This window comes from Pan troglodytes, chromosome 4 (genome assembly GCF_028858775.2).
Source record: "Pan troglodytes isolate AG18354 chromosome 4, NHGRI_mPanTro3-v2.0_pri, whole genome shotgun sequence".
In the NCBI taxonomy this organism is placed as follows: domain Eukaryota; kingdom Metazoa; phylum Chordata; class Mammalia; order Primates; family Hominidae; genus Pan; species Pan troglodytes.
The window spans coordinates 55,102,326-55,115,409 of record NC_072402.2 but is presented as its reverse complement, the minus strand read 5'-3'; the positions used below and the strand labels follow the sequence as shown (position 1 = coordinate 55,115,409).

General features: G+C 39.0%; 1 protein-coding gene and 1 pseudogene across 21 annotated transcripts in view; one reads left to right on the top strand and one right to left on the bottom strand.

Annotated features, from left to right (window-relative positions):
* Positions 1-13,084, bottom strand: part of PDE4D (phosphodiesterase 4D) — a 1,566,198-nt gene that overhangs the window by 544,137 nt on the left and 1,008,977 nt on the right. The window lies entirely within an intron of this gene.
* On the top strand, positions 10,460-10,869 carry LOC736704 (NADH dehydrogenase [ubiquinone] 1 beta subcomplex subunit 4-like; annotated as a pseudogene).

The following is a 13,084-nucleotide window of genomic DNA, read 5'->3' as shown; positions in this document are numbered from 1 at the left end:
TGTAGCTGAGTCGTGATGAATACAATAAGCAAACATCCTTAATGTTCTGTTTTGTCAGTGCTGGGCTGTGCACTGTGGTGGCTGCCCAGGAGGAGGGGGGCAGGACATGAGCACTCACATCAAGGATCTTATATCAGTTTAGGAAGATAGAACTAAAACACCCAAAACAACAGTGAGCAATACCAAATGGTTTCAGTTCAACCCATGATAGTGTACAGGAGTCGAATAAACAACAGGAATGAAAGAGGGGAAGACGGCAATAGTCAGGGAATGTTTCATGGCTGAAGGGGTCACTTACCCCCAATTCAGGCATTCGACTACCAGCTTCATGATTCTGCCATATCCACATTTCTACATCATGATTTTTGTTGTTTCTGCATCCCCTATATACTATTATTTATTTTAAAAATTCTGTAATAGACTAGTTTTTTAAAAACTGAAATAAAATGTCATTTAAAGAAGAAACTTTATATCACAACTATAAATGGAAAGTCAGTAACTCTTGCCATAAATGCAGCGTAAACAGAACAACCTTATTAGTTTCTATCCAGATAATGTTGCCTTCGAAAGGCACTAGGCTACAGGCCGGTGTTGTCTCTGTTTATAAGACAAAGCAGGTGTTAATAAGTGTTAGAGACTTAGTAAAGCCAACATGAGACTTTCTGCTGTCCTTCCTTCTTCCCTACCATCTTTCTTCCCTTCCTTTCTTCCTTCAACTTTCCTCTTTCTCTCTCTCCCTCCTTCCTCCTCTTCCCTTCTTCCTTCCATCCTTTAGCAAATATTCATTGAGCACCTATTATGTGACAGGTACCATTCTAGGCACAGAGGATACAACAGTGAAAAAACAGACAAAAGCTCTTGCCCTTATAGAGCTTACATTCTTGTTGGATGAAAGCAGTCAATAAACAGATAACAAAGGATACAGTAGGTCATAGGTGCTATGAATAAAAATACAGCAGGGAACGTCAAGGTGGAAGAAAAAGCATGAATAGGAAAGGATTACTGCTAAAGTAACATATGAGCGATGATCTGAAGGGCAGGATGGAACCAGCCCATGCAGATACTTAGAGGAAGAGAATTCCCAGCACTGGGAACAGGTAGTGCAAAGGCTGTGATGCAGAACATGCTTGGCACATTCAGGGAACACCAGTGAAGTCGGAGTGGAGAAGTGAGTGGGTGAGGCGGACAGTGGTTTGAGAAGATGTCAGATCCAGGTCACTTGAAAGGGGCGGTAGACATAGATCATGTAGAAGTTTAACAGACATAGCAAGAATTTGACTTTGACTCTAGATGGCATGCCATTGGATGGCTTTGAGCAGAGAGCAACACGATGTGAACTAATTACTGTTTTTGTAGAATAACTGCTATGAGAAGATTAGACTGGATGGGCAAAAGCACCAGTCGGAAAACTGGTTAGGAGGGTATTTTCATTAATTTAAGAGAAAGATGAGAGAATAGTCATGTGGGAAGCACAGGAAGTAGTAAACAATATTGGATTTGTTGGTCAAAGTGTATCCACCACCCCCCAAATACACACACACACACAAATCTCTATCTCAGAACTTATGTATTTATGGTTTATAAATGAGGCTGTTTATGGGCAGGACACGGTACCTCACACCTGTAATCCCAGCTTTTTTGGAGGCTGAGGCGGGGGGATCACTTGAGGTCAGGAGTTTGAGACCAGCCTGGCCAACATGGTAAACCTCATCTCTACTCATAATACAAAAAAATTAGCTGGGCGTGGTGGCCAGCACCTGTAGTCCCAGCTACTTCGAAGGCTAAGGCAGGAGAATTGCTTGAACCTGGGAGGCAGAGGTTATGGTGAGCCAAGATCACACCACTGCACTCCAGCCTGGGCAACAGAGTGAGATTCTATCAAAACAAACAAACAAACAAACAAAAGAAACATGAGACCATTTATGGGGATGGGGCTGTTCTCCCTGCCCCAAATTTGTTGTCAGTCACTGGCAATCATGCCTTATTCATCTGTAAACCTTACTGACCACAGTGCCTGATAAAGGTGCTTAAAAAGTTTGTGCGACTGAATTTCAGATGAGTGGAATAATGAAAGGCACAGAGGAAAGAAGGCTCACAGTAGGTATTTGGGGCAAGAAGATCTACGTGGGAAGTGCAGAAAGGCATGGACATTGTGGTGAGGCACCTCTCAGAGAAACCGAGGTTCACATTAGAATGGATTTCACGTGAAAGAAGTAGAACTAAGAGAAGTATAAGAGGAGAACGATTTAAGATGATAGGAAAGAGGCCAAGTTTCATGGAACCTTTATTAAAAAAAAAAAGAAATTCAATATAGGTTAGATTTAGGAAATCAGGATTCGGAAAGGGCTAGGATTTACTACATAACTTTCATTCTGAAATCCTTACATTTCAACTATCAATTCACTGAATAATGTCAATATTTTATTTTGCTGCTTTTAAGAGATAAAAAAGAGCTGTTCATAACTAATGGAATATGTATATGCACACATACACACACATATACATATATACACATATATACGTGTGTGTGTGTCTGTATGTGTATATATATATATAAAATGTATATGAAATTCCTCAATTTCAAAGACTGGAATAGAAACGTTCCTATAGATATACAAGGATCATTTATACTCCTAGGATGAAGAGACATGCATCATGAAGGTTTACTTGGGTTAATTAGGTATATTTCAAGGGAGATTAAGGAACAATAGGAGATCACTAAAAAAAAAAAAATCTCTGCTGCAAAATAAAACTAATCGAAAACTGAGGCAGGACTAGGACAGCAGTAGAGAATGATGCACCACTGAGAATGGGGGAAGAGGAATTAAGGCAGATAGACCTGGAAGAAAGGTGGCTGGAGGAGCAGATATCTTGTCTTTACATCAGTGCATTCCTGATGTATAAGGGAGACTTGGCCCATCTTGCATAAAGCAGTCAGGTCAGAGTAAAAATAAAAACAGATGTATAACTGTCCAGTCTCTTGCTGGAAACGTGGAGACCCCAAGTCTTGTATGGAAGGGAGACAAAGTCAACAGCTATTTTTGCAGGTAAAAGAGAGGATTTTCTTGTTTCGTAATCCAGGTCATCCTCATCTCTTGCCTTTACTTATAGACACAGCTTTCTAATTGGCCTTGCAGGTCAACACTTGCCCATCTGTGCACCATTCTTCTCCCAGCCAATTACTGGCCTCTAAACTATTTTTGAATAAATGGCAAATCTTATATTATCTGTTTCAACCTCATTTCCTGACACTCTTTCCCCACTTTACCCCAAATTGCATAACTTCCTGGTTAATTCTTTAAAAGTTGCCTGTTCTAACACTAACTTCTTCCTCCCTCCCCAACCCATCTCTACAGTTAAGTTTATGTCCTCTTCTTCTTTGATCCTGTAGCACCTTCCACCTGTCTGTTGTAATATTTGATACACTTGTAATTCTAGATCTGTCACCCCAGAATGTAGAAAAGTGTCTGGTACATGGTAAACACTTAATATTTGTTAACCGTTGAAGGTTGAATGTTTACTATTGATGAACACGAAGATAAAAAGATAGTAGCTGATAATTATTGAGAATGAAAGGGTTTTTACACTAATTTACATTTCAGATAAGGTACAGCTTTCATTGAGATTTAAAAAAAACTCAGGTTTGAAATTATTATAGAACATTGTATAATTTCCCATGTTCACAAATTTAAAAAATACAGTACACTTTAAACAAAACAGAGTTCACATAAAGTATATTTGATAATCAGCTCAGATCCTTGGTGAAAAAAATTAAAATTTGGAATAGTTAATTGAATGGCTATCATTTAAATATTTTAAATACTTGTTCTTGAACTATAAATAACCACATAGAAATATGAGGAAAATTAAATTTAAGAGGGTGTTTATTTGGAGAGGAATTTTAAAACAAGTCTTATGAATCATGGTAAATACCCTTATATGTATACTCAGGGCACTGGAGTGCACTTTATTCTCCAACAAACCCAAGACTTAGAGACAGTTGCTAGCTGCACACAAACAGTGTCACTGTCCACTATTTTACACAAACGGCAATTGAGTAGCAAGGGAAGGTGAATTCCTCAGTCCTGAGTTACTTCTGGGTGTGCCTCAGATGTTTAAGCTGCACATTAACTAACTCATTTAGGCCCCCAGAGTAACTATTAATGTACCAAAGCTACAATTTGAGAAGACCCTTTATTTCCAAGAGAGCTGGAAGAATCTTCAACAATTCATAATACTCGTTCTTATTAAATTGTGAATTCTGGGCAAAGAATCTTGAGGAGTAAAATCGCCTATGCCATTTCACATGAATGATATACAGAATGTGACTCTGAAATGTCTGCCATTTTCAGAGCATTACACATGGAGAGCTTCCCCAATTTTCAGAGGACCTCTACTGCTACAGGGAAAATTTCGGTTCACCTGAGTAAGAATTATCCTTAAAAGGGATAGAAAAATTCAGGAATGCAACAACATTGACTTCCCAAGACTCACAAGTTGTATATACCATTTAGAAAAAGTTTTTAGCCTTGAAAAGGAACATCTTGTATTATTGTTAATATGAATATTTATGAAGCACTATCAGTAGGCTTAACTCAGTCCCTGCTCAATTAGCTTATAATTTAATTAGTCCTAAATGCAAATCCTCTAAATTGGGGTGGTTGGCTTTTGAAATGAATGCCAACTAATATCATTATTGATGGCTCACTATCTTCTGCTTCTCTCATTTCTCTTTTCTTCTTACCTTATACATACATTTTGCTCTCATACACCCACCCTTCCTCAACTGAAAGGATGTAAATGAAGGTACACCTGCAAAAGCAGAAGCCCTGTGGTCCACATTGAACTTTAAAATCCATACTAGCATTTTGTACCTGAAAATTATAGGGATGTTTTGTGAATTTTTATAGATCTAACACAATTGTCAAATATCAGCTTTGAACCATGAAAACATTTCTAAGATATTATGCAAACTAAACTCTAAATTGAGTTCTCTATTTCTATTTGAATTTCACATACCTAAATTCCCTATGTTGTTTCTGAGAGAGCTCCATATCTGTGCTGGAGTTGGTTCACTGCACAACATTTCTTACAGGTTTAGATAGCACACCTTGTTTTGTGCTACATTCGCTCTTGGGAGACCTCAGTTGTATTACAATCATAGATGGTTGCTTACTAATATAGAAAGTAGAAAAAAAGGCTGCCCCTTTGAAAACTATTTAATAACTTTAATAAGCTGCTTTGTAAGTAAGTAAATAAAAAGATACACTTCCTTTTATCAAAGCAAACTCTTTGATATGGTCTAGTTCTGTGTCCTCAACCAAATCTCAACTTGAATTGTAATGCATTGTAATCCCCACGTTTTGGGGGAAAGTCCTCATGGGAGGTGATTAGATCATGGAAGAGATTCCCCCATGCTGTTCTAATAATAGTGAGTGACTTCTCTGGAGCTCTGATGGTTTTATAAGGGGCTTTTTCCCCTCCACTCTGCACTTCTCTCTCCTGCTGCCATGTGAAGAAGAACATGTTTGCTTCCCCTTCCACCATGTTTGTAAGTTCCCTGAAGCCTCCCCAGTCATGTGGAACTGTAAGTCAATTAAACCTGTTTCCTTTACAAATTACCCAGTCTCAGGCAGTTCTTTATAGCAGTGTGAGAACAGATTAGTACAGTCAGTTGGTACTGAGAGTAGTGTGGCACTACTGCAGATACCTGAAAATGTGGAAGCGACTTTGGAACTGGGTAACAGGCAGAGGTTGGAACAGTTTGGAGGGCTCAGAAGAAGACAGGAAAATGTGGGAAAATGTGCAACTTCCTAGAGACTTGGAGGGCTCAGAAGACAGAAAGATGTGGGAAAGTTTGGAACGTCCGAGAAACTTGTTGAATGGCTTTGACCAAAATGCTTATAGTGATATGAACAATGAAATCCAGGCTGAGTTGGTCTGAGATGGAGATGAGGAACTTGTTAGAAACTGGAGTAAAGGTCACTCTTGCTATGCTTTAGCAAAGAGGCTGGTGGCATTTTGTCCCTGCCGTAGAGATCTGTGGAACTGTGAATTAGAGAGATGATTTAGAGTATCTGGTGGAAGAAAATTCAAAAGGAAGCACACCATAAAAGTTTGAGAAATTTGCAGCCTGATGATGTAATAGCAAAGAAAAACCCATTTTCTGGGGGAAAATTCCAGCCAGCTGCAGAAATTTGCGTAAGTAATGAGATGCCAAATGTTAATCACCAAGACAATGAGGAAAATGTCTCTAGAGCCTGTTAGAGGACTTCACAGCAGCCCCTCCTATTACAGGCCTGGAGGCCTAGGAGGAAAGACTTTATTTTGTGGAGTGGGCCTAGGGTCCCCCTGCTCTGTGCAACCCTGCATCCCAGCTGCTTCAGTCCCAACCATGGCTAAAAGGGGCCAACATACAGCTCAGGCCATTGCTTCAGAAGGTCCAAGCCTCAAGGCTTAGCAGCTTACACGTGGTGTTGGGCCTGCAGGTGCACAGAAGTCAAGAACTGAGGTTTGGGAACCTCCACCTAGATTTCAGAGGATGTATGGAAATGCCTGGATGTCCAGGCAAGAGCCTGCTGCAGGGACGGGGCCCTCGTGGAGAACCTCTGCTGGGGCAGTGCAGTAGGAAAATGTGGGGTGCAAGCTCCCACACAGAATTCCCACTGGGGCACTGCATAGTGGAGCTGTGAGAAGAGGGCAACCATCCTCCAGACCCCAGAATGGTAGCTCCACCAACAGCTTGCACTGCACACCTGGAAAAGCTGCAGACACTCAATGCCAGCCCATGAAAGCAGCCAGGAGGGGACTGTAACCTGAAAAACCACAGGGGTGGAGCTGCCAAAGTGGTGGGGACCCACCTCTTGCAACATCATGACCTGGATGTAAGACATGGAGTCAAAGGAGATCATTTTGGAACTTTAATGTTTAATGACTGCCCTATTGGATTTTGGACTTGCATGGGGCCTGTAGCCCCTTTGTTCTGGACAATTTCACCCACTTGGAATGAGTGTATTTACCCAATGCCTGTGCCTCCACTGTATCTAGGAAGTAATTAACTTGCTTTTGCTTTTACAGGCTCATAGACAGAAGGGACTTGCCTTGTCTCAGTCGAGACTTTGGACTTGGACTATTGAGTTAATGCTGAAATGAGTCAAGACTTTGGGAGACTCTTGGGAAGGCATAATTGTGTTTTGAAATGTGAGAAAGATGAGATTTGGGAGGGGCAAAAGGTGGAATGATATGGTCTGGCTCTGTGTCCTCACCCAAATCTCGAATTGTAATCCAAATTGTAATCCCCATGTTTTGGGGGAGGGAACCTCATGGGAGGTGATTAGATCATGGGAACAGATCCCCCTGCTGTTCTCATGATAGTGACTTCTCAGATCTGATAGTTCTATAAGGGGCTTTTTCCCCCTTTCCTCTGCACTTCCCTCTCCTGCCGCCATGTGAATAAGAACGTGTTTGTTTCCCCTTCCACCATGATTTTAAGTTTCCTGAAGCCTTTCCAGTCATGCAGAACTGTGAGTCAATGAAACCTGTTTCCTTTATAAATTACCATATCTCAAGTAGTTCTTTATAGCAGCATGAAAATGGACTAATACACCCCTGCAGTGATAAACATTTTCATCTTTTAAGAATAATCAAAAATAGATGTGCAGCAAAAATGTCATACCATTGCTTCCTGTGCCCTGTGATGCACAATGGAGCAATGCAGCACTCCTCACTAGATAAACATTCTGAAATAACAGTTCAGGGCAAGCAGTCCTAGGAAGGCAGACCACAGAGCTTAGAAAAAGTACACGCTGCAGTTTGAAGTGCAAACCACAATGAGGCAATGAGGAGCTTATGTCCACTCTCAATATAAAACATATCTCTATTAAGTCCTCAAATGCCTATGGTTCTCTGCAGTCACCCATTAATGACAACTAAGGGACCATGAAGGGGGAGACATGGACTGGCACTGTCTGCTGCACCATTCCTGGTGGTTTGATTCAAAAACACTGAAACTGGAGAGGATATGTTTAGAAAAATAATTGTATGCTTGCTTCAATTCAGCTTTTCTCTCCACTTTTAAAGTCAGGTAAAGCCAAACTCATATATATTCTTATTATCTACAACAATTACTGTTTCAGGAGGTTGACATGTCTTGTTACCTAAAACCACTGAAAATTTGAATGTTGATCAACATTTAAAATAGCAAGAGGAATCTTTTCCCATTGCTTAATTTCATTTTTTTGAGACAGGGTCTTGCTCTATCTCCCTGGCTGGAATGCAGTGGTGTGATCTCGGCTCACGGCAACCTCTGCCTCTCAGGCTCAAGCAATCCTCCCACCTCAGCCACCCTAGTAGCTAGGACTACATGTGCATGCCACCATGCTTGGCTAATTTTTTTGTATTTTTTGTATATATGGGGTTTTGCCATATTGCCCAGGCTGGTCTCAAACTCCTGGGCTCAAGCAATCCACCAGCCTTGGCCTCCCAAAGTGCTGGGATTACAGGCATGAGCCACCATGCCTGGCCAATTTTATTTCTTACTTGACTTTTTTTGTTTGTATAGCCATTCTCCTATTGATAGACACTGTTCATTTTTAATGTTTGACTATTACAAAGAATGTTTTTGGGAAATTTTTAAATTGTTTTCTTCTCATGCCAAAATAAAAGCTTATAACAGAAAATATAGGCAAAACGTGAATATGTAAAAGTTTCTGCAATCCTACTTACCCTGAAATAACCACTGAATGGCATGGTGGTTGCTATGGTGTGTGTGTGCATGCAAGTGTGTTTACAACATTTATCTTTTTCTGAGTATAAGCTTATATGTAAATTTTAAATTTACATATATGAATAAGCAAATGCATAAATTTGTAAAAATTGAATGGTACTAAACATACTTTTTATAAGATCCTTTTTTAACCCTGTAAGGCTATTAAAATATTCAAAACACTATCCCTTTTCTAGTACTATGTTCACAAAGTATTCATTTTAAAATATCACTATAGAAGAGTATATTACAGCAGGCAAAGAAGTTCAGTTGAAAGTTATACTCCTAATATTTGAGAGAGATAAGAATGGATGAAGTTTGATGTACTTAATCATATTGCAATAAAGTGAACTTTCAAATATTTCAAGCCTTCATTGCAAAGTAAAATAAGACCTATTCTTATTTCTTCAAAAATTTTATATATTTAAGCAGGTAAGCTATCTCCAGCTGAAAGAAATAATTTTATGGCCAGCTTTCCAAACCTTCCAAATTGTATATCACTTTCTTCTCTTTTAATTCTGCTGTCTCAGATATTTAATTAATAAGAGCTGCTGTAGCAAGGGGCTTGTCCATAATTTTATTGTCAACATTTCTGAGTCATCTACTTCTGATTTGTTTTAAAATCAAATGCAAGATATTTGGCTAACATACAATCACCATGAGCTAGGAATATAACAAATAAACCAATGACAGCCTTCTCTGATGCACCCTTACTTTCATCTGAACCATTTTGCTAAGAAAAATTAGTTTTTTATTCCTTAAAAGTCTTAAGTATCCTTCTGTTATATCTGAAACCTCAATTCCTCAACTCCTTTTTTGTTAGTTGACCATCAGCCATCAACCACCATCCAGTTAAAGTCAATGATGTGAACTGCACGCTTAAAGGTAAGCAAAATTCTTTTAAGTTCTGCTTTGAAAAGAGGGAACAAAACCCTTGGTGACAGGAGTTGGTAATCTAATAGGGGCACTGTGATTAAGTGACATAGTGCATACATGTGTGCCAGGAAACAAATCTATACTGAGTACAATCAGAAACAGAGATCCTATCAGACTTATGATAAAGCTTGCTTAAGGAAGCTTGAGGGAGGAGTGACAATCTTTATTATGGAAAAGGGTGTAGTTTGGGAAAATACTATTACATCAAGCTGGGAAGGACAGCTAAGAGAACGGATGACAGAATCAGGATATAAAAAGAGCATAAGGTCAAAATATAACCAGATGGAGTTAAATAGGGTCACATTTGAAGTCCTGCCCTTTGGTTAAAACAAAAACATCTAACTGAGCAGCTGCCAAGAGAGAAGGAGATGGTGCCTAAGTCAAGCCCTTTTAGTTAAGTGCAGGATGTCACAACGATACGATTGGCAGCCAGTGTCTATCTAATCTAAAGTCACTTTCATTGATAAATGACCCCCAGGATGAGGCAAAGAAAAAAAAAAGTCTCATTGATGCTCTGAGCTAATTGGATTACTTTAGGAATTTCTGGAATTTGCTCATCTTTGGGCCATTAAATTACAAAAGAAGGTTATGAGATAGCAGCTAGTCTAATGGGGAGTCACTAGAAAAGGAAAGAGATGTGATGGTATAATGGTAGCCAACTTAAGGAATAGAAAACATAGGGAACAGACCTGATGGTTACAGATACAAAAGTGTCACATGAAAATGGAATTTCAGGCAGTCGTGCGCTGGGTCACCAAAATGTCATTCCCAAAGTTTACTCCATCGCACCTGGCCACTCTGCCCTTGACCCTCGACTCAGCCAAATATGACATATCTCTGGAAGGCTGGCAGATGCAAGCTGAACGGTTGGCCATAAGAGCCCAGCTGAAACAAGAGTACCTGCTTCAGTACAACAACCAACTCTAACCACCAAGGGCTCATGGAAGATCTTGCCTTAATTCGCTGGACCTATGCAAGATCAGCAAATGTCTATTCTAATTTCAGACTCACTCCTAAAACTCACTCTTGGGAGCTCTGTGTGGAATTGGGCCCTTCTTCTTCTGGTATTATGTTTTCAAAACTGACAGGGATAGGAAAGAAAAACTTATCCAGGAAGGAAAATTGGATGGAACATTTAACATCTCATATTAAGTCTGGCAATGATGACTATAAGGATCTTGCTTAAATAAATTGTCTATTAATCATTAAAAAAAGAAAGGAAGAAAATGGAATTTCACTTGCCCTGTGTGTTTCCAAGATTCACAGGTAGGAGCAATGCTACTTAGAAGTTTCACAGAGGCCAAAGTTCAGTGAAAGCAAGACCAAGCCAATGACACAGAACCAGCCAATGATACATCAACACTGACAAGGAGAAGGATGTGCAGCAATGGGGGCACAGGCATTGACCTTTGAAGTCACATCATAGCTGTGTTAGCACTGAACCACAGGGCACTGGTGTCTTTTTTCATCCTGAAAATTCTGATTCAACAAAAAAGTTTCTTTCCTTCCCAATTTACCTTCCTTTGAACTAATTAAACTTCTATCCTCTTCATCCCTCAACTATTAAATATTTAAAAATATGTTGACCAATTTAAGGTTTTGAAATAAAATCATTATATGACCAAAAGGTTTGATAAATTCTCAAAAGTATAACACTGTCTACTTCGCTGTAGGTATCTCCTGAGCACCAGATACTAAGCTCCCTTGATGAAAATAGCTTTTCAAAATATGATAGATATGCTAGTGCACTGTATTCGGAAAAATGTGAGTTCATATGGACCTGTCAGGATGTAAAAAACATGCAATATTTGGTGTGTTTCCTAAGGAGGGCCCCAGGTAGGGCCCCAGTGCTGTGCTTCTCACACTGAAAACACATATGAATCACCTGGGATCTTACTGCAATGTAGATGGTTACCCACTAGGTCAGGGTGGGGTCCAAGAATTTCTACCAAGTCCAGGTGATATTCATACTGCTGGTTCATGGATCACATTTTGAGTAGCAAGGTAAGGCGTATTTCCCATGAAGCACCATTGCAGAATGTTTATTACTAGGCCAATATTTACCTAGGCATTTCTTTGCTTAATATATTAACACTTCTGTTGACACAGATCATAAAATTTCTGTTTTCCTTTCTTTGAAAATTAAAATATATGGTATACTAAAACTTAAAAAAAAAATCAGACAGTTTTTTCCCCCAGGTACTTAAGAGGATACAAACCCATGAAACTTGGCCTCAATTAGATTACAGTGGTCCCTCAGGATCTTTGGGGATTGGTCCCAGGTCTCCAGGCAGATACCAAAATCCATGGATGCTCAAGTTCCTTATATAAAACGACATAGTATTTGTATATAACCTACACACATCAATATACTTTAAAGCATCTCCAGATTACTTATACCTAATACAATGTAAATGTTATGTCAATAGTTATTATGCTGTACTGTTTAGGGAATGACAAGAAAAGTCTGCACATGTTCAGTATATACACAACCATATTATTAAAAAAAAAATTGGATTGAATACACAGATGTGGAACCCATGGATACGAAAGGCCTACTGTACTTGGAAGTATCAATAGGAAATGTCATCAAAATTGATGGTGAATTTCACACAGAATTAACTCTCATTTTGTTTTTATTTATTTAGCATATGTAAGTCGGTCTCTAATAAAATAAGTACGACTATTTTTCTCCAGCTCTAAATTTATTATAGCAAATATAATTTGAGATCCCTTTGAAGGGGTATAAGCTGTTGGTTGATAATGATGTTGAGTAGATGGTCCAAAAAGACTCAGTCTGAACATCCTCAATTGTTTGCCTTAGACCAAATTCTAGGTGATTGTAAGAATTCATCTTCTTCGAATACGGTGTATTGAATTTCTTAATGAACTCTCCAGCAAACATGAAAAAGTAAATGATGTTATTTGGGCAAGACTGTTTGCTTATAGAAAAATAAGAATGTCATCTGTGGAGTTTTGAAACTTTATCCTAAATCATCACACATGGTTCCCAGGGGAAGCTTGTACATATATTCTGAAGTAGAAACTGCTCTTTTAATGGTGATATTCAGAATCTAGTCAGGCTGATCATTGTCCTAGTCTCAGCTTTTAGCCTCCTGTTTCCTTCATCTGAAATGTTCTTGCCCTTCATCTCCTTTGAGTCTATGCAAATGTTAACCTGGAGGGCTACCCTATTCAAAATTGCATCCCTACTGATACTTCCTGTGTCATTCCCTGACTTTTTTCCTTAGCACTTATCACTATCCAACATATATTTTTTACTTATTTTTCTTGAATATTGTCTATCTTTTCTGTAGTTTTCTACTGCTGGTGTAACAAATTATCAGAAACTTAGTGATTTAACAATTAAAATGTATCATTTTA